Raw genomic sequence first — 20,494 nt, 5'->3', positions numbered from 1 at the left:
ATATCTCTGCACCAGAAAACACTACAGACTTCCGGGTTGACTTATTTCACTCAGGATGGAAAGGAGCCATGTATTGTATTACCTTGGTAACTGCATAGCAACCACATGAGCTTACCCTAGCAACCGAGTAACAAATCACATATTTCTGCACCAGAAAATCGTACAGACTTCTGGGTTGATTTATTTATGACCATAATTTTTGTTCATTTCAAGCATGCTATTTGGCGAGTTGAATCAAGCTGAATGGTCAGTTAAGAGCTAATGATTAATCGTTGCAATAATCGCAGAATAGTCGAATAATCATTAGATTAATCGATTATCAAACTAATCGTTAGTTGCAGCCCGAGTTACAATACTGTTATAAATGTTACAGTATTATAAATATCTCCAGGTGAAAGTAACAGAAATATATTACTACAGTATACAACAAATCCATCAAACAATAATATTAATATCATATTATAATGACAAACTGGACAACATTAAATAATCGTTGGGTTATAATAACTAATAACAACTGAATTACTAAATGAAGTTCCTAAAGGTAATTTCGGGAGGAGCGAGTCCATCTAATCTTTCAATTAACAGCCGGAGTATATAAGCAGCTCTTTACATGTCTTCAGTCTCAGCTGTTTCCAGCATCCCTCCACCTCCCGTTCATTCAAATAAATATTAATAAATAAAAGTGTTTTGTAAAAATATATGCAGGTAAATATTGCTTTTATATCACTGTATTGTAGAAAAACTGGAAAACATGCATTAATTATCTTTAACAAGGTTTTATTTCATAAATCTTTTGAATGTACTTTGCTACAACTCATAGGATGAATTTAAAATTAAGATTTAAAATCAGTTTTTTTTTTTTTTTAAGCAAAATGTAATTTTCAAAATGGGTCCCGGGTTATTCAGTTGCTTGGGACCTCAGAAATTGACCCTGACAACCGGGTTCAGCGATGACCCGGGGCCAGTGTGAGAGAGGTTCGGGGCAGTTGCTAGAACAAAGTCTTCTAATCGAGCACTCAGAGACATGCAAGCTCGACTATATATATATATATGAGAGAGAGAGAGAGAGAGTAGGAGAGAGAGAGAGAGAGAGAGAGAGAGAGAGAGAGAGAGAGAGAGAGAGAGAGAGAGAGAGAGAATTAATTCCTCATTAGTTATAAAGTGCTGAATGAAACGTAATGAACTTTGTCAACTTTGTGTGATTTAAACATTCATTCAACATGATAATGTGTCTGATATGAAAAGAAGTCAAATCACTTTGAATATTATTATTATTTTCAGAGCTGTTCAGCTGCAGGTGAAGATAACTATTTCAAACAGACTTTATATCATCCTCATAACACACCTGTCACATGTCTCATTTCTACACTGAACAGGTATTTTTGTGTATCAGTCAGTGTTGCTCTTGTTTGGGTCGTTTATATCCACATTCTTCATTCTCAGATTTGGGTTAATATCTATTCCTGTATATTACACGTCACAACTGAATGTTGACAGCATGATTAAACGGGTGACCGAAACCCCTCTTCACTTAACACACGAGTGAATGGACAACTGAGGTTAATATGATGTATTTATGAGTTTATATCTGTAAAGCACTTATATGGGATTACATAAGGCATAAATCATATCTTGATTATAAATATGAAACACATTTGGAGACATTATCTTAAAAACACAACTCTTATAAATACAACAAATGAAAGGAATAAATGATGCAGCAGCAGATACAGACTACGATCAATACAAACATTTATAAATGAATGGAGGACCCCATTTCATATACAGTAACATCTATTCACCTGATAGTTACTGTATGTGTAGATGAACTCATCCTCCACTGCTGCATTGAGTCAAATATATATGATCATCTTATTCAGTCTTTCACATGTTTCTCACATCTTACAAGAACTTTTATTCACTATTTCTGCTTATACTACAGGGCTGTTGAATGCTTGATTCTGATTGGTTGAGAACGTTCTAAGGTGTGCAATTATTTTCAGGGAAACGCACGGCTAAAGTAGTTCCAGGCAGGTCTTGACCGCATTACAGTTCCATATCACTTCGCGTAGTCAACTGTAATAACGGAAAATAGGATACAATTCATAACAAGAAGTGACAGCGACAAATCCACTTCAACTTCAAGAGGAAAAAAATGACAGACTATTTAGATTTTCCGAAGTAAATTTTAATATTTATGGTGAACATAAACATTTTAACAACTGGGCAATCGCAGTATTGGATAGCTCAGATGAAAAAACAAATAAACGGAAGAGGACATCAAAGGCAGCCGGCAACAACAAAAGACATAAAACAATCAGCGAAGAACAGCTAGACCGACTCGAGGGCGAAAAACATGAAGAAAACACCAAAAAAACAACAGCTTGGGCTGTCAATGTGTTTAACGACTGGCTTAAGCCAAAAAATTCATGTTCGAATTAACGAATGAATTATAACGTATGAATTAATAAATAAATTAAATAATATGACGCACATGATTTTCTGTCTCATTATTGCAACCTCTGTCTCTCTAATAACTACACTAATAACTGCATTAGTCTGCTGTCAGTGGCTCAAACCTCCGTTACTAACTCTAAAATGACGTTTTGGAATTAGCAACGGAGGCATGGGATTAGATGCGTAAGAAATTAGTCCTACATACAAGAGCGTTTTAATGACAAAAACTTGACAAACGTCTAGAATCACATCATCTGAACAATGTTTCGAGGTGTGGTAACTGTAGTATAAGCGAATAATTGACTCGGACGTTGAATTATTAGAAAATAATGCACACCGAGTGTAACGCCACTCAGCTTCAGGCCGTGATCGCGATTACCACCCCGGGTGTGCATTATTTTTCTAATAATTCAACGGCCCGGAGTCAATTATTCCTTACATATTTTGAAAGTTTCTTAATAATAATAATAAAATAAAACTGTATCTTAGTTTTATTAATAAAGTTTGATAAAGATTAAAAATAGTATAAAAGATTATTTATTTATTTATTGAGCAGAAAGAGATTATTACTATTATTATAGAGTGTGAATTAAACTGTAGATGCAACATGTGTGTTTGTAAATTGAGAGTTGTGTGTTTGTAAAGTGAGAGTTGTGTGTTTGTTTCTGGTTCTTACAGATAAACCTGTTCTGACTGTAAATCCTGAAACATCACCGATATTCAGAGGAGAGACTGTCACTCTCACATGTGACGTACAGGGGACACGAGTGACAGACTGGCTATACGGATTTCAGTGTGATGGTGTTCATCAATACTCTAATGAGAAAGAGTTCAAGATTACTCTAATGAACAGCGGATACAGTAAATGCATGTGTATCGCTAGCAGAACATCTAATCAACTAATCTGGAGTTCCTGGAGTGATGAAGTGTCATTTCGTGTCATCGGTGAGTGATCATCTGTTATATTATAATCATATGCATCATCAGCAGATCCACAGTTTTCCTGAGCAACTACTGGACGACACATGATGATTGTCAAAGAGTTTGAATTGTTAAATGAAGTAAAAGTCTTTCATGCTTTTTTTTCTGTGTATCATGCGATCTTCCAAACACAGAAAAGTGAATGAACTTGATGTTTTTAAGACACAGTCGGGGGCGTTCACCATTTGCATTGATCGTGTCAGCACATTAGCATATGAATGGCGCGCTCTGCTGGTGGGAGTGATCACATTAGCTGTAATGATCTAAGCCAGTAAAAACTGTACATCACTTTGTTTCATACAAATTATATTGCAGGTGTAGCTCCCCCCAGTAATTTCACGAACACAAGGATTCTCTGATAACAGGCGATTTATTGACTGGTTCACCATCAGGATAACCATCCAACTCAAAATGCCATGAGAATTCATTGGCTGCTTAATACCAAAGGAGAACTTAATCTTGCATCTTATGATATCTTCTGTATCTTCAGATGAGTAAATTAACTTAAATACTCTTAGAAATGTGGAATACAGCTTCAACTGGCCATGCGGTGTAGACAACTTTCTTCCCTAGTCAGTCTGTGCTTTTTTCATAATAAAAGTCTCCACTCAAACAGCTCTATACAAAGCAGTTTCAAATTAAGAGTCTTTAACAAAATAATTAAATAAACATGAAATATTAACTGACTTCTCTGTCAGTTACACTCCCACCAAAGCACCTTCTTGTGATTTTGTAACTTAGTGACTTAACCTTTAATCAAACATATTACTGACTAACCCAAGGAATGGTAGACACAAGGTACGCTTTAATCTGCTTCAATCAGGATAACTATTTTCTGGATGGGCCTTTCGAGGTAAGATGGTTTAGTAACACGTTTGCCCTTTTTATCCAGTGTCGAATCACTGATCAATAATTTCACTGTTCTCACACAGCCATCTGTACCACTGTGCACTTCTGTTATCTTTGCTAGCTTCCACTGACTGCGTGGAGCGGCGTCATCTTTCAGAATGACAACGTCATTAACCTTTGCATTTCTACGACGTTTGTGCCATTTCTGCCTGTGTTGCAGGTTTAGAAGATATTCCTTTCTCCATCGTGACCAGAACACATTCGCTAAATACTGCACCTTACGCCATCTCTTACGAAGGTAAAGGTCTTCCTTGGCAAACTCTCCAGGTGGTGGTAAAATTATTGAAGTCTTCATAGTCAAGATATGGTTAGGTGTAAGAGGCTGCGGACCAGATGGATCATTCAGATACTCTGTGGTTAAGGGTCTGCTATTCACAATAGCCATGACTTCATAGAGAAATGTTCTTAGTGAGGCACTATCAAGTCTTTGAGCTGATTGATCCAGAATGGATGTCAAAACACTTCTTATAGTCTGAATTTGCCTCTCCCAAATGCCACCCATGTGACTGGCAGATGGGGTGTTCATGATGAATTCACAGCCAAACTCCTTTAGGCGTTCTTGGTTAATTTCCTTTAGTGCTTCAGCAAATTCTCGTTTTGCACCAATGAAATTAGTGCCCTGGTCAGATCTAAGTTGACGCACAGGTCCACGTATGGCAATGAAAGCACGCAAAGCATTAATGAATGCATCAGTGGATAAATCATCCAGCATTTCTACATGGACCGCCCTGGAACACATACATGTAAGTAGAAGCCCATAACGCTTCAACTCCTTTCTTCCTTCTTTGACGTAGAAAGGACCGAAACAGTCCATCCCACTGTATGTGAAAGGAGGGGTTGTCTCCATACGTTCCAGAGGAAGATTCGCCATCCTTTGCTCTTCGGTGCATCTTCTCAGTTTCCTGCACCTAGTGCATTTGTAGATATATGAAGACACTGCTTTGCTACATCCCAAAATCCAGAAACCGTTTGATCGCAGTTGATTTATAGTCATTCCTCGCCCTTGGTGATACACTTGCTCATGATAATGTCTGATGAGTAATGTTGATATATGACTATGTCGTGGGAGAATTGCTGGGTGTTTCACATTTGGGTGTAATGCAGCATGTACTAAGCGACCACCCACCCTGAGGATACCATGCTCATCTAAGAAGGGATTCAGGCGATGCAGTTTGTTTGTGCTGTTGTTGGACTCAATCTCCTTCTGTTGCCGGAGTCTCTGGATCTCATCACAAAAGGCTGATTGTTGAACCATTTTGATAATGGTAAGCTCTGCATCCTGTCTTTCTTCAATACTGGTGGCTTCATTAACCCTTAAACTTAGACCTTTGACTTCTTTGGAACATCTCTGAAGTCTTCCAATAGCTTTTACCACTCTTGTCCAATCCGAAAACTTGTGAAGTCGATCAAGCAATGATCTTTCTTCTTTTGTTTGAGTTTTATGAACTTGAGCTTTTCGTAGCTCTGGGTCATTGTCTATGATCTCTCCCAGCTTAACATCTCTGGGCAGTTCATCTTTCCACAGAAACTTTGGTCCTGTGAACCAGTTGGAGGATATGAGCTCTTCTGCTGTAAGGCCTCTGGACGCATAATCGGCAGGGTTCTCTTCAGACTTCACATATCTCCATTGTTTATTATCTGTACTTTGTTTGATGCGTTGAACGCGGTTTGCTACAAAGACATGAAATCTTTTGACGTCATTATTAATGTATCCAAGGACAACCTTTGAGTCAGTCCAGAAGTACTCTACTAAGTTGTCTATCTCCAGCTCCTTTCTGAGAAAGTCACTTGATTGTACAGCAACTACTGCCGCTGATAACTCCAGCCTTGGTATGGTTGTAACCTTAGTAGGAGCAACTCTGGCTTTGCCCATAACCAAGGAGCAATGAACATCTCCTGATATGCCAATAGCTCTGAGATATGTGCATTCTCCATATCCCGATGCACTAGCATCGGAGAAATGATGAAGCTCATAACGCTGAACTTCCTTAAAGGTCGATGGGAGATAACATCTTTGAATCTTCACATCAGCCAGGTTTCGCAGATCTGTAAGCCAAGCTTCCCACTTTATCAACAACTCATCTTTAAGTGGTTCATCCCAGCCCACCTTATCTTGACACATCTGCTGCAGTATTTGCTTACCAACAAGAATGAAGGGTGCTGCAAAACCAAGTGGGTCATATACAGAAGCCACCGTGGACAAAATTCCTCTTCTAGTGAGTGGTTGTTCCTTAACGAATACTCTGAACTGGAAGCTGTCAGATCTGATGCACCATTTCACACCAAGTGCCCTATCCATGTGAAGCTCACTCAAAGCCAAGTCATGTTCCACAACACTTTTAGCACATTCTTCCTGAGGAATTGATGCTTTTACTTCTTCACTGCTTGACACAAATTTATGCAAACAAAGCTTTCCTGTGCTACAAAGTTCTCTTGCTTCCTTTATCAGTTTGATAGCTTCATCTACAGTTGAGACACTTGTCAACCCATCATCGACATAGAAATTCCTTTCTATGAATCGAATGGAGGTTTCACTGAAGAAACCACGACCTTGAGCAGCAATATGCTTGAGGCCGTAATTGGCACACCCGGGTGATGAGGCTGCACCAAAAAGGTGTACTTTCATCCTATAGACCTGTGGCTTGGATTCTAGATCTCCTTTCTCCCACCAGAGGAAACGTAAGTAGTCTTGATCTTCTTCCTTTACATGAAATTGGTGAAACATGCGCTCTACGTCACACATGATTGCCACCGGACCCTTGCGGAAGCGACAGAGAACACCTACAAGGGTGTTTGTTAACTCTAGACCAGTTAGCAAATGGTCATTGAGGGATGAACCTTGGAACTTTGCTGAGCAATCAAAGACTACACGGATCTTTCCAGGTTTTTGAGAATGATAAACCCCATGATGGGGAATGTACCAAGCAGGGTTCTTGTCTGTTTCTTCAGCTGGGACCTTCTCAGCATCTCCTCGAGCAATTGTCTCATTCATAAAGTCTACATAGTCTCTATAATATTTCTCTTCTCTTTTAAGCCTTTTTTCTAAGCTTTTGAGGCGATGAATAGCACATCCTTTATTATTGGGCAAGTTTGGTCTGTCTTCTTTGAAAGGCAAAGGCATTTCATAATGACCATCTTCTTTGTGTCTGATGCCTGTTTCCATTTTTGACAGAAAACGTAGATCTTCTTGAGAAATACAACTATCCTCTGCTGCTTTCTCATTGAAGTCAGACTCAAGAGCTTTGATGACATTTGGCGGAGTGATTACTTCCTTGATCTGTGTTCTACATATGTACTGAACTTCACTTGTAAGATTAAGAGAAGACTGTAGAATTGGCAGCACTTGTTTCACTATAATGCGATGACTCACTCCAATGGCATCCCCGTAATCTACATAGGAATTGCCACAGCCAACAATGCTCCAGCCCAGATCCGTTCTTTGAGCAAATGGCTGATTTTCTTTACCAGACACAATTTCTCTAGGAAGAAGAGCTTGAGGGCAGTTGTAGCCAATCAGGAGGCCAATATCACAAACTTGTTTAGGAGCAATCTTCTCAGCTACATGCATTAGATGAGGCCACACTCTTGCAGTTTTGGGTGTAGGAATGTGAGTTCTGTTTGCAGGAATGAACTCTCTAGAATAGGTTACTGGCAAAGATATCTTCTTATCTGAATAAAATCCTCTCACCTTTAAACCAATTATCTTCTGGCATGGAACAACTGTACTCTTGGATACCATCGTTGAGAGCTTCAGCTGCACAGATTCCTTCTTTGTGTCAAGAGCTTGAGCTATCTCTTCCAGGATGAAGGTAGTATCATTCTGGGTGTCAAGAAGTGCATATACCAGAACTTCATGATTTGGTTCACTGGTAGCTGATACCCATACTGGAACAATTGTAGAAGTGTGAGTATTATTTACATCCTGTATTACTCGGTTAGATGTCGCTTCACTTGCGGTCTCTTTATTCTGTACCAACTCTGGGTTTCTTTCCTTTAACTTCTCTTTTGACTGACCTGACTGTGGAGTCCTCTTTGCTTCCTTGATACGATCCTCATGTAAACATGATGGGTGCTTCTTCTGACACTTCTCACAGACACTCCTGTCTTCACAGTTCCTTGAGTGATGACCAGGCTTCAAACAACCAAAGCATAACTTATTCATTTGGACAAACTTGACTCGCTCTGCAACATTCTTCTCCATAAACTTATGGCATTTGTGAATACCATGTCCTGGTCTCTCACAGAAGGTACATTTTGCAGCATCTGCTTTTTCTCTGGACTGTACTGTTAACACCTTTGCTCTAGTGTCTTGATTTCTTGATACCTTTACCTTTCCAATCTCATTAGACTTCAGTGCATGAAGTGATGTCACTGGGTTACAAGCTATCTTAGCTTCTCGTGTTAGAAACTTTACAAATCGACTGAAGGTAGGAAATGTCTTCGTTTCTTCTTCAATTTCTATGACCTGACGATTCCACGTTGAGGCCAACCAATCAGGAAGCTTGGAAAGGATTTTCTGGTTCTCATTACAATCATTGAGGACTTCAAGACCCTTAATCTGAGACATTGCTGCTTCACAGCCTCTGAGGAAGTCAGTAAATTCTCTCAGCTCAACACTGTCCTTGGAACCAATCTTTGGCCATGAATTAAGCTTGTCTCGAAAGGCTTTAGCAATGACGAAAGGGTTTCCATACCTTTCTTCTAGTATGCCCCATGCTGCTTGATATGCCGACTCTGTGCCTAACAGGAAGTAACTTTCAATGGCCTTCTTAGCCGGTCCTTCTACATACTTGCGTAAGTAGTAAAGCTTCTCATTCACTGGTATGTTTTTTCTGTCGATCAGAGTTTGGAATGAGATTTTCCAATCGCTAAATCTGAGAGAGTCTCCATAGAATGTTGCAGGTTCAGGTATTGGAAGACGACTTGAACTGATAGATTCTGCTAACATCTTAACAAGGTCTGCAGTGCTGGCTTCTTGATATGATTTTGTTACACTTTTCTGTGGAGGTATGCTCTGTAACACGGAGCTGCTTAACTTTGGTACATGCTTCTTTTTTACAGATGTGCAGTCACGAAGTAGCTCTCTTGTTTCTTCCTTTGAGTCTTCGTTCTGCTCGTAGACTTGCATTCGTGCTTTTGCAGCATTCAACCTTTTTAGTGTCTCCAAGCGCTTAAGCTCTCTGCGCTTGTCTTCTAATGCTATCCGTCTAGCAGCATTTTCAGCTTCAATCTTAACACGTAGCCTAGCTTCTTCTTCTTCTCTTTCTAGTCGTCGCTTCAATTCTTCAGCTTCTTGTTCTGCTATTCTCCTTTTATCTTCAGCCTCAAGTCTTTGTAGTTCTTCCAGTTCATGCTCTTGTTGCTGTAATATTTCTAATGTTGCTTCAGTTGCAGCAATTTCTGCAGCAGCCTCTTGTTTCTTAAGCGGAGGAAAAACTTGAACCTCTGGAGCTCAAACTTGCATTGTTCATAGACTGAGAAGACCTGGAATGTCCATAACTTGATTTGGAGGCTATGGATGAGAACACCGAACCTGTATCAATACAGCATGCTTCTGGTCTAAGAGGATCTTGACCCTCAACTCCCTCACCTAGAGCGACTCCATGCAGACTCAACTATCATTTTTGTGACTGCACCACAAGTGTCTACTCTGCGTGAGTATCACTGTCTGGACTCACATTTTGTCGCAACTCTTCGTAAGCAACATTTACATCCTTTGAAGAACCACTGATTGCATCTATGAGGCTGTTCAACATGTCATTGGAGAGACACCCCATTAGTCTTTGTCTAGCATCTCTAGCCAGGGTCTTCCATTTCTCATAAGAGCGTTGAAAGCAATTTTTAAGTTTAGTCAGCCTTTCATCATGTAAATCTTTACCTTTCTCAGTAAATTTGCGTGCTCTTTGACTTCTTCGTGGCTCTTGCTCTGTTGTGTCATCAACAGCTACTAATGCTTGTGTGTCTACACATTCTTGGGATTCTAGCTGCTGCTGTGATTGCACAGTATCTGTTATATTTTCTTTGCCACACTTAGCAGACTGACCACCTTCTGCCATTTTCTGTATATCTTAGTTACACTGACTACTCTAATTGAATAATTGTACATGTAACGTGAACTGTACTGAACTTAGGTAAACAGATGTTTCTCTCTAAGATTATTAACTCTGGTTAAAGTAGTATTTTAACAGTTCAATCACCTGTATATTAAACCTGTAACTGAAATTCAGTAACACTTAGATCAGGTTATTTTTAGGCGTTGCACTTTGCCATTCTTCACAATTATTCTCTTACTTGCAGCTTGAAACCTGCTCAAGAAAAACTTAAACTTGAAAAGGTAAGTACATAACACCAGCACTTCTTTAAACACTGAACTGAACACTTAAAGAGTCCTTTTTTAGCAAATAGCCAGAATAAGTCCACTTCAAGCACCTTAATTTGACTTGGTTGTGCTCATCTTCTTGTCGGCCTTAACTTGACAATGCCTTTAAACTCTGTGCATGTGCGTGTGCATGTCACTAGCTTCTTGGTTACCAGTGTATACAATGCTTGTAGAATCCAGAATGATGGAACTTGGAGTTAACTTGACTCTCACTTGACTGCTGTTTGGAAACGTTCCTTCCTCTACCCGTGAAGAGCAGATGAATTCTCACTGTAGCTCCCCCCAGTAATTTCACGAACACAAGGATTCTCTGATAACAGGCGATTTATTGACTGGTTCACCATCAGGATAACCATCCAACTCAAGATGCCATGAGAATTCATTGGCTGCTTAATACCAAAGGAGAACTTAATCTTGCATCTTATGATATCTTCTGTATCTTCAGATGAGTAAATTAACTTAAATACTCTTAGAAATGTGGAATACAGCTTCAACTGGCCATGCGGTGTAGACAACTTTCTTCCCTAGTCAGTCTGTGCTTTTTTCATAATAAAAGTCTCCACTCAAACAGCTCTATACAAAGCAGTTTCAAATTAAGAGTCTTTAACAAAATAATTAAATAAACATGAAATATTAACTGACTTCTCTGTCAGTTACAGCAGGAGAATATTTGTTTTAAATTTGAATTGTTTTATTTAAAAGTAGACATGTTAAGCTTTCTTTAGACATATGTTTCATGTTTGTGTGATAAGGATTCGCGTGTTTCTGAAATATGCTCGTGAACACAGAGACTGCTGAAAGATCACCCTTTTTATTTTCTTTATTTTATAAAAGCACAAGATTTAGTTGTTATTGTGAGTGTACACAAATAAAATAAGACCCTTTATAGTCTCTAATGCTGTAATGACGAATATATCCAGCAGGACGTGCCGGCGCCCCCAGAGGGTTAACTCCAGTCTCTTACATGGATTAGAAAAATGTATTATAATATATTTTTGACCTTGGTCCCATTTCTCAACTACTACATACTCCTTTGATTTCCCCATTCCCACCAATCTATACGGCATTCCTCATCTTATAAAAGTAACACATCCCCCTCCATTACCCTCTACTCTATCCCTTCTTACTGCTGAATATCCCTTCAACACTACATCAAATCTGGGTTTAAGCCATGATTCATATCACATGTGGTTTATCCTTCATTTGATTTACATACCCTTTGAACTCCAATCCATTTGCAAAAAGACTCCTGCCATTCCACTGTAATATTAGTATCATCATAATTAATGAGCAGAACATATTTCCTGACTTGGCTGTAATTCTGTTGTTAGGCAATCCCTAACTATCTCCCATGTCATTAATTCACATCTAAACATCTCTCAGCTGCCCTCACAATAATTTGTATCCTCTCAGTTCTTTTTCCATCTGAGCTGTGCAATTAATAACAGCTCAAAGTTTTACTTACTCTTAACTCATCTTCCTGATCCTTCCTTCTTCTCTCACTCTTATTGGTCCTCTTGTTGCCTTTATGATCTTCCCTCTATCATAACCATCTTCTGACTTCTCCTTGCTCCTTAATTCTACTACTTTCACTGTCTCAACATATGACAATCTACTTTTCTCCGTCTCTTTCTGTACCTGCACTGCTTTCTTCCTAACTTCACAGCCCCCATATGCAACATGATGTGCTCCACCACAATTGCAGCACCTAACCTCAGCACCTGTTTCACACCGACTATAATCATGCTCACCTCCACAACGAGCACGTCTCTTTTATGCCTTACAGACTTTAGCGATGTGTCCATATCTCTGGCAATTATAACATCTTACCGGTGCTTTTACATAATCTCTTACTGAATAACTAATATAAACTATTTTAACTTGATCTGGTAATATCCCATCTTCAAACTTTAGCATTACAGAAAAACTATCAGTAGTATGTATTATTCACGTTGTGTCAAAAAATGATTGATGACGTCACCTTTGACCTTTGCTTCCGGTCCCGCCCCCTCCCCACCCAACCTCCGGCAGATGTTCATGATGTGATATGAAATGTTTGGTCAGCGGTTGTGTACAGGAAGTAGTATGAAGGGTCTGTTCTGATACCCCCATCTGTGTATTTAAAAAGAGTAGACAAAATATTAATCTTTAATGATGTACAATGTTTCATGGAAAACTGAGATAATAAAATAATGTATGGTATAAGAATTGTTTAATCAATCACTATTTTTTCAAAAACAAAAAGTAATGGGTGTGGGTCATTTTATTTTGTATTATAATTGTAAGACATAAAAAGTGTTTATTAGGTTTAAAATGTGTTTAAATTATGTGTCTTTAATGGGGTGCAATGCTTGATGACAAACTTAAGTCTTTATTTTTACCAGAGGCTAAAATGTGTTTCTAAACAGTGACTGAAGCAAACTCAAAGACAGACATTCACTTTAAAATGATGAAAAATGGTTTATCAAAATTATTCTTTGGCAAACAGGATTATTTTTACTAATCACAATATTTCATTTTAGTTGTACCGCTAACAAAATGTCTTCAATTTTAAAGGAAATAGTATGCGATATAAAATATACCTTTAACACATCTGTTCTGTTCAGTCCTTTCACGATCTCATCCAAAACGACAATGGCATAAAATCAGTTGACAAGCCCCCTCCGCCGGGGTGGACCGAAGTGTGTGTGTGTGTGTGTGTGTGTGTGTGTTAAATAATCATTTAAAACAGTAACATGTGTTAAAGCGTTTTGGGTTTGTGTCACGACGCGTAATGTGATGAGAATCGTGTTTTTTAAAGTAATTATTTAAACAAGATGGCGTCTGATCACTGTTAGATACGGGAGACAGGTTATTTAGCACTCCATCTGGTGGTGAGCTCGTGAGATCTTTTCACGCCATGAATTAAACAGAAGCTGTCACCTGTTCATAGCTTAAAACCATTACAGGCATTTATATATATATATATATTCCTGGCTTTAAAAATGTCACCTTCTCTTATGAAATGTTTTTAAACTGTTAAGGCATTTATTCAAGCGTAGATCAAACATACAAATGTTGTTTTATTCAGTTATAAAATAGTGTTTTAATTAAACACACATCCAATAATCGTTAACTCAATTGATGTTTTGTACTGCATATCGGGGTAATAAATATCTGTTCGTCTACTAAAATAAAAACAATCAATAATAGTCTAATTAAAAACAACTATGAGTTAAATCACAAAACAGAAAGCCTTGCATTCCTTAAATATGCACGCGGACCGCCTCGATCTCTGAATCCCACCACTCGTAGATAGCTAACGGATGGCAACCTGCGCCATATTTAGACCTCTGATGTCATCTTCAGAGTTGTTTCCGAGTGATGTGTGTTATATGAGTATGTGTGTGTTATACGAGTATGTGTGTGTTATATGAGTATGTGTGTGTTATACGAGTATGTGTGTGTTATATGAGTATGTGTGTGTTATACGAGTATGTGTGAGTTATATGAGTATGTGTGTGTTATACGAGTATGTGTGTGTTATATGAGTATGTGTGTGTTATACGAGTATGTGTGTGTTATATGAGTATGTGTGTGTTATACGAGTATGTGTGTGTTATACGAGTATGTGTGTGTTATATGAGTATTTGTGTGTTATATGAGTATTTGTGTGTTATATGAGTGTCATCAGTGAAGCACTTCCGGTGTTATCTAGAAAAACCTTTTTCATGATCATACCGTGGATTATTTTCATGAAATTAATCATTAAATACAATTATAGAGGGTAACGGGTGCATATTATGGTGTCAAACCAAATCACTTTTATTATTTTATTACAATATTTACACAACACAATAATAATATACAATGTACAATAAACAATACACACAATATAGAATGCGCAATACAAATAAAAATACAAAATAAGTGTGTGTGTGTGTGTGTGTATGAGTGTGTGTGTGTGTGTGTGTGTGTGCATGAGTGTGTGTGTGCATGTGTGTGTGTGTGTGTGTGTGTGTGTGTGTGTGTGTGTGTGTGTGTTCATAACTGTAGATGCAACATGTGTGTTTTGTAAAGTGAGAGTTGTGTGTTTGTTTCTGGTTCTTACAGATAAACCTGTTCTGACTGTAAATCCTGAAACATCACCGATATTCAGAGGAGAGACTGTCACTCTCACATGTGACATACAGGAGACAGAAGTGACACACTGGACATACAGATGGAAGTGTGATGGTCGTGATGTTCAAAACTCTAATAAGAAAGAGTTCAAGTTTACTGCAATGAACAGCAGAAGATGTTGGTGTTCCACTATCAGAACATCTACACAATTCAACACTGACTGGAGTGATGAAGTGTCATTTACTGTCATCGGTGAGTGATCATCTGTTATATTATAATCATATGCATCATCATCAGATCCACAGTTTTCCTGAGCAACTACTGGACGACACATGATGATTGTAATTGTCTGTTTTGTGTTTCTGGTCTCGAGACACAATGTAAAAACTACCGAAACGAGCGATTCAGACGGAGAACAACAAACATTTAAGTGTTATTTGGAGTCAAAATGACTTTCAGGCTCAACTTGTGAAGTTGTTTTCTGTCAGAACAACTCAAATTAGTGAATGATATGAACATAACAAACCTCGGACCATCATGACATCTACATACTCAGATGAAGCACTGTCAAACACATCAAACGCTCATCTCGACTCTGTTCACTATCGGCACTTTAAACTCACATGTTTCTGAAAATATTTATAAATGTAATAATTTAAACATCACTTTAACAATTAACCTTAAAGAAGCTTTCATGATTGCGGTAATGATCTATTTAAGAATGTGAGCCACCAATAACAAAGAAGAACAAGAAGAAGAAGAAGAAGAAGACATTAAGAGGGACCGAGTTCATGACGTGAGCGGGCAGGAGGAGGGGCGCTGAGATTACGGTGGCAGTGTGTGACGAGACACACCTGATATGAATGAAGTCTCGTGGAGCATCTCCTCAGGAAACGTCTCGCTTACGTACGTAACCTCGGTTCCCTGAGACGAAGGGAACGAGACATTGTGTTTTCTAACACATATGGGAGTGTCTTCATACACAACCTATTTGAAACCTCTCTACAATAACACTGATATTCTAATATTGGATATGGTGTTTGAGCCCCGCCTGTTTTGGCGTGAAACCGACCACTCGCCAAAGTGTGAGTAAATGATGAGAGAATTGTCATTTTTGGGTGGACTGTCCCTTTAAGAGAGTTGTGGACTTCGAGCTGATGCTCCTGTCTTTAAATGTGAGTTTCAAGAATTACACAAGCTGTAAAATGTTAAATGAGGGAAATATTTTGAAGAAAAACACCACAATGTTTTATTTAGGCCCTAATAATATGTTTAAAATTAGCAATCTTCCACTGTGACAACTTACCCCTCATATGTTTCACCATTGGGGCATGTTGTCACAGTGACTTTTATTCCTCAGTTAATTAAATGTTTTAAATATATTTAGATTCTGACCTTGTGGATAAAGAAAATATGTGTATATAATTCTATAAAATATATAGTATAATATATAAAACATGCCCCAGCCCCAGGAGAGGTCAAAGGGTTCAGATGACCCCAGAGGGGCCCCATTTTTTCATGTTTTGCGAGACAGCAGGGGGCGATATGCAGAGAAGAATGTGAATCTGTTTCTCATTAAGACAGAATCTGCGACATTTACACATCATCATATAAACTTGCTAGATAAAATAAATCTTTAAATTTGCTTCTTCCTCGTGTTGCATTTGACTGTCACTCAGTTTTAAAGGTGACATGCAGGTGTTGCGAGCGCATCACGAGCACATCAGAAGTCCAGCACGAGTGAAACATATACAGACATGTCCGGACGAGCCTGAACCTTTATTCCGCTGTCTGGGATTACTTGTGAAAGACCCACGAAGCTCCATCAATGTTGATGAGACCCAGTCTGTAAAGTTTGCTGCAAAAGTTATCAACGGGAAACACTTCAAACATTAAGCACCATCCCACGGACTTCACGGAGATGAATGTATATGGAAATACAGTACACGGGATAATAAATTATAGCCCGTTTCATAAAAACACAAGATTCAATGTAGTTTTACATGATTTGGACATAATGGCAATAAATAAACTGCACATGAATAATATATTTTCAGCAGGTTTTGTAGAATTGAACTAAATCACAAATGCAACAAATGACTGAATGCATGAAAATGTATATTTGAAGTGTTAAACTGAGCAATAATCATTACAATACTTATATCTTGTGCTGTTACTGGTGAGGAACGGTTGCCAACACAAATTGGGTCAAATCAATCTGTGTTCAGGAAAATGGTGGATATGTGTGTTGTTGAACTTATTACATTTATTTCAATGATTCAAATCTTCATAATCTTCAGATGAACTGATTACAGTCTAATTCTTGTATTATTGTAAAATAGATGAATATTTACTTGTGTTTTATACAGAGAGGCCAAAACCTGAAGTGCGTGTAAATCCAGATCATCATGTGTTCAGAGGAGAGACAGTCACTCTCACATGTGACATACAGACACAAACACACACTGAGTGGAGATACAGCTGGATTAAAGATGATTCAGTCAATCCAGTCAACTCTGAATCCAGTGATGCTGCAGGAACTAAAACAATCAGATCAGTGAAAGTCTCTGATGGAGGACAGTACAGATGCAGAGCACAAAGAGGAAACTACGACACACAGTTCAGTAACACAGTTCAAGTAACAGTTGAAGGTGCTGATTTACTTTATCTGATTTGAGATATTTATTAGTGAGTTTAAAAAACAAAAAAATAAAGAAAGAAACATTTGTGGAGTTTATTAATTTGTATGTAAAGTTTATTCAGTTTGTTCTGAGTGTTTATCAGGAGTTAAAGGTCAGTAATTACTGTAGTAAAGACGAGCAGAAGATGAACTCTGTTTATTAATGACCCAAATGTTCTTCACCACAGACTCAAAGCTCAATCCTGAACTCACATCAGATACTGCAGGAGCTGCACTGACAGGAAACACGGTGACTCTGATCTGTCACATGACTCAGACCGCTGGATGGGACTTTTACTGGTACAAACACACACAGAACTCTGAGAAAAACAAGACAGAAACAAACTCCTACAGAGTCCATATTGATTCAGTGTCTGATGGAGGTCAGTACTGGTGTAGAGCTGGAAGAGGAGAACCAGTTTACTACACAAACTACAGTGATGCATTGTGGGTCAGTGTCACAGGTGAGAGTTTATTCTCTCTTTTCTATTCATTCATGTGCACTTGTTCAGATATACTCAATCATCATGTGCTTGTGTGTCTGTTTTTCAGTGTCAGCAGATCAGATTCGTGTCTTACACACTCTCAGTTCTCTTCTGGCAGTTTGTCCATATCTGATGGCTGACAGTCGTGCTGGTGTTCAAATGCTACAGAGCGAGAGGTAAAAGAGATCAATATAATCAACAGATGAAATGTTCACAAAGACAATAACAGCAGAGGAAACAATATGAAAGTGGAGTTCAATGACATGTTTCTAATATTGTTTTTGTATTTGATAGTTTCATCTGTTGAAGATCAAAGTCAGTTTGCAGTAACAGAGGAAGAAACTTCAATCTGAATCTCTTTAAAAACGTTCAGAAGACTTTTCTTACATTCCTGTTCATTATTTCACCATGTTTCATTTGTTGTAGAATTGATTTATCATTCATATGATTTTAAAACATTGTATTTTGTGTTTCTGCTTTTCTATGATTTCTATTTGAATCTTTTACTTGAATATTTCCTGTTTCATGTTCAAATAATGAATAAGAGCAGAAACACTTTAGTTTTATTCTGATCTAGTTTTATTGTGTGGATTTGTGTGTGATCTGATGTTTCAGTACTTTAAATAAGTGTGTCTTTGTGTTTGAAATATTCTGGACTTTATGCTTTCTTACAGATTTAAATACGATCTTAAACTCTTGATTATTAATGTCATAAATATATTTTGCACTGGAGAAAATGATTATTTCTTCAAAACAACTGAAGACATTTAAATCTGAACAATATTTGACATCATGATTGTTTCTGCTCCTCACTCTTTATGTAAAACATGTGAATAATAAAGTGTCATTTTCATCTCTCTGTTTTTGTTTGTATAAAAATCAAATATGGATGGAAGAGTTTTGATGAAATGAAAGAAACATGATTTCTCCTGTTTGAAAGTCATCTCAGGTTTATTTGTACAGCACATATCACAACACATTTGGATTCAATGCAGCTTTACTGAAAATTGCGCCTTAAAAGTCCTCAGTTAAAATAACCAACAGCGATTGTGTCCAGAAATAAACTCTATGGGCCCTATCTTGCACCCGGCGCAAATGACTTTGTACACTGACGCATGTATCATTCCTATTTTGCACCCGCGCAAAGCGGGCTTTTCCCTCCACAGACGCACGTCGGTAAACTAGGAAATGAACTTGCGCTCCCTGGGCGGGTCGGCGCAAAAAGGAGGCGTGTTTCGGCGCAAACATTCCCTAGTGCTATTTTGCAGTTCCAGAAAACACTTCCGCCACTGACCAGAAAAAACCTAGTCTAAAGTCAGTGGCGCGTTGCACGTTGTTCATAATGCTATTTTAAGCGCGCATGCTTGGCCATAATGTAGCGGGTGCACAACGCACATACACTTTGATTCTCTCATCAACACAGATGCAGCACTTTTTATTTTTGCAAATCATACATTATAACAAGGAAAAATATTAACACATGAGGGAAATCATTGTGGTGTCCATGAAGATGTAAAAAAATGTAGGCCTAAATCTAGCTTACACATTTACCCAAATTTTTCAGGCTAATTGTAGTAATGACGGATCAGACCTGTTTGCCCAATAGTGGCAAGACACATATGTATATAAGGACATCTAACAAATTAGTTTGTCCATCAAGAACCAGAAAAAAAAAAAAATCTGAAGACTGCGAAATCACCTTTACCATAATGTAAGTACATTAAAAACCTTACTCTTTAACTTACCAGTTAAGTTGAGCTTTCTCATATTTTTTTCTATTGCACAGTGAGATGGAGAATGTCTTGGGACAGAGAATTAGACGCCGGAGGGAGAGGGTCTACCGGCCCAGACAGACATATCTCTCCCTCAGTGAGGAGGAATGTATGCGTAAGTTACGCCTGACCCGCCAGGCTGTGACAGACATCTGCCATCTCCTGGCAGATGAGCTGGGGACTGATGCACCCTGTCCCTATGCCTGCCCCGTTGCAGTGAGAGTTACAGCGGCATTGCATTTCTATGCATCTGGGTCGTTCCAGCACCCCCTTAGCTCCATTGGAGGCATTTCACAATCTGCCATAAGTTCGGCTATACATGCAGTTACATCAGGTCTAGTCTGACATGCTGGGGAATACATCCATCTCGGTCTAATGTTCGACTACATTAAAAAATATAACCATGCATATATTCGTGATTCAGAGAGAACGAGTCCAAAACATCCGAAAATATTTATTTGTGACATTTCTTTATTTACATTTGTCAAAATGAAAAATCAATATCAAACAGTAATTGATAAAAAAAAAATACAAACGGAAAATTAGGTTGAAAAGATTTAAACAGAATAAATGTAATTATTTCCCCCTCCTCTGATAGTAATGCGGCACGCGCCTGGTAAATCCCTCATAATAATAACAATCCGCCATGCAACATGCGCACCTGCTCTTAAAGGGTATGTTGGATGACGCTCTGATTGGTTTATTTCACGTTACGCCCAAACCACAC

The 20,494-nt window shown here is 38.3% G+C and overlaps 1 pseudogene; it reads left to right on the top strand.

Moving 5' to 3' along the window:
* Window positions 1-20,494, top strand: part of LOC127645855 (basement membrane-specific heparan sulfate proteoglycan core protein-like) — a 62,608-nt pseudogene that overhangs the window by 34,643 nt on the left and 7,471 nt on the right.

The sequence above is a fragment of the Xyrauchen texanus genome, chromosome 1 (genome assembly GCF_025860055.1).
Source record: "Xyrauchen texanus isolate HMW12.3.18 chromosome 1, RBS_HiC_50CHRs, whole genome shotgun sequence".
NCBI classification, from domain to species: Eukaryota; Metazoa; Chordata; class Actinopteri; order Cypriniformes; family Catostomidae; genus Xyrauchen; species Xyrauchen texanus.
Note: the sequence above shows the minus strand (reverse complement) of the source record. Positions and strands in the feature narration are given on the sequence as shown.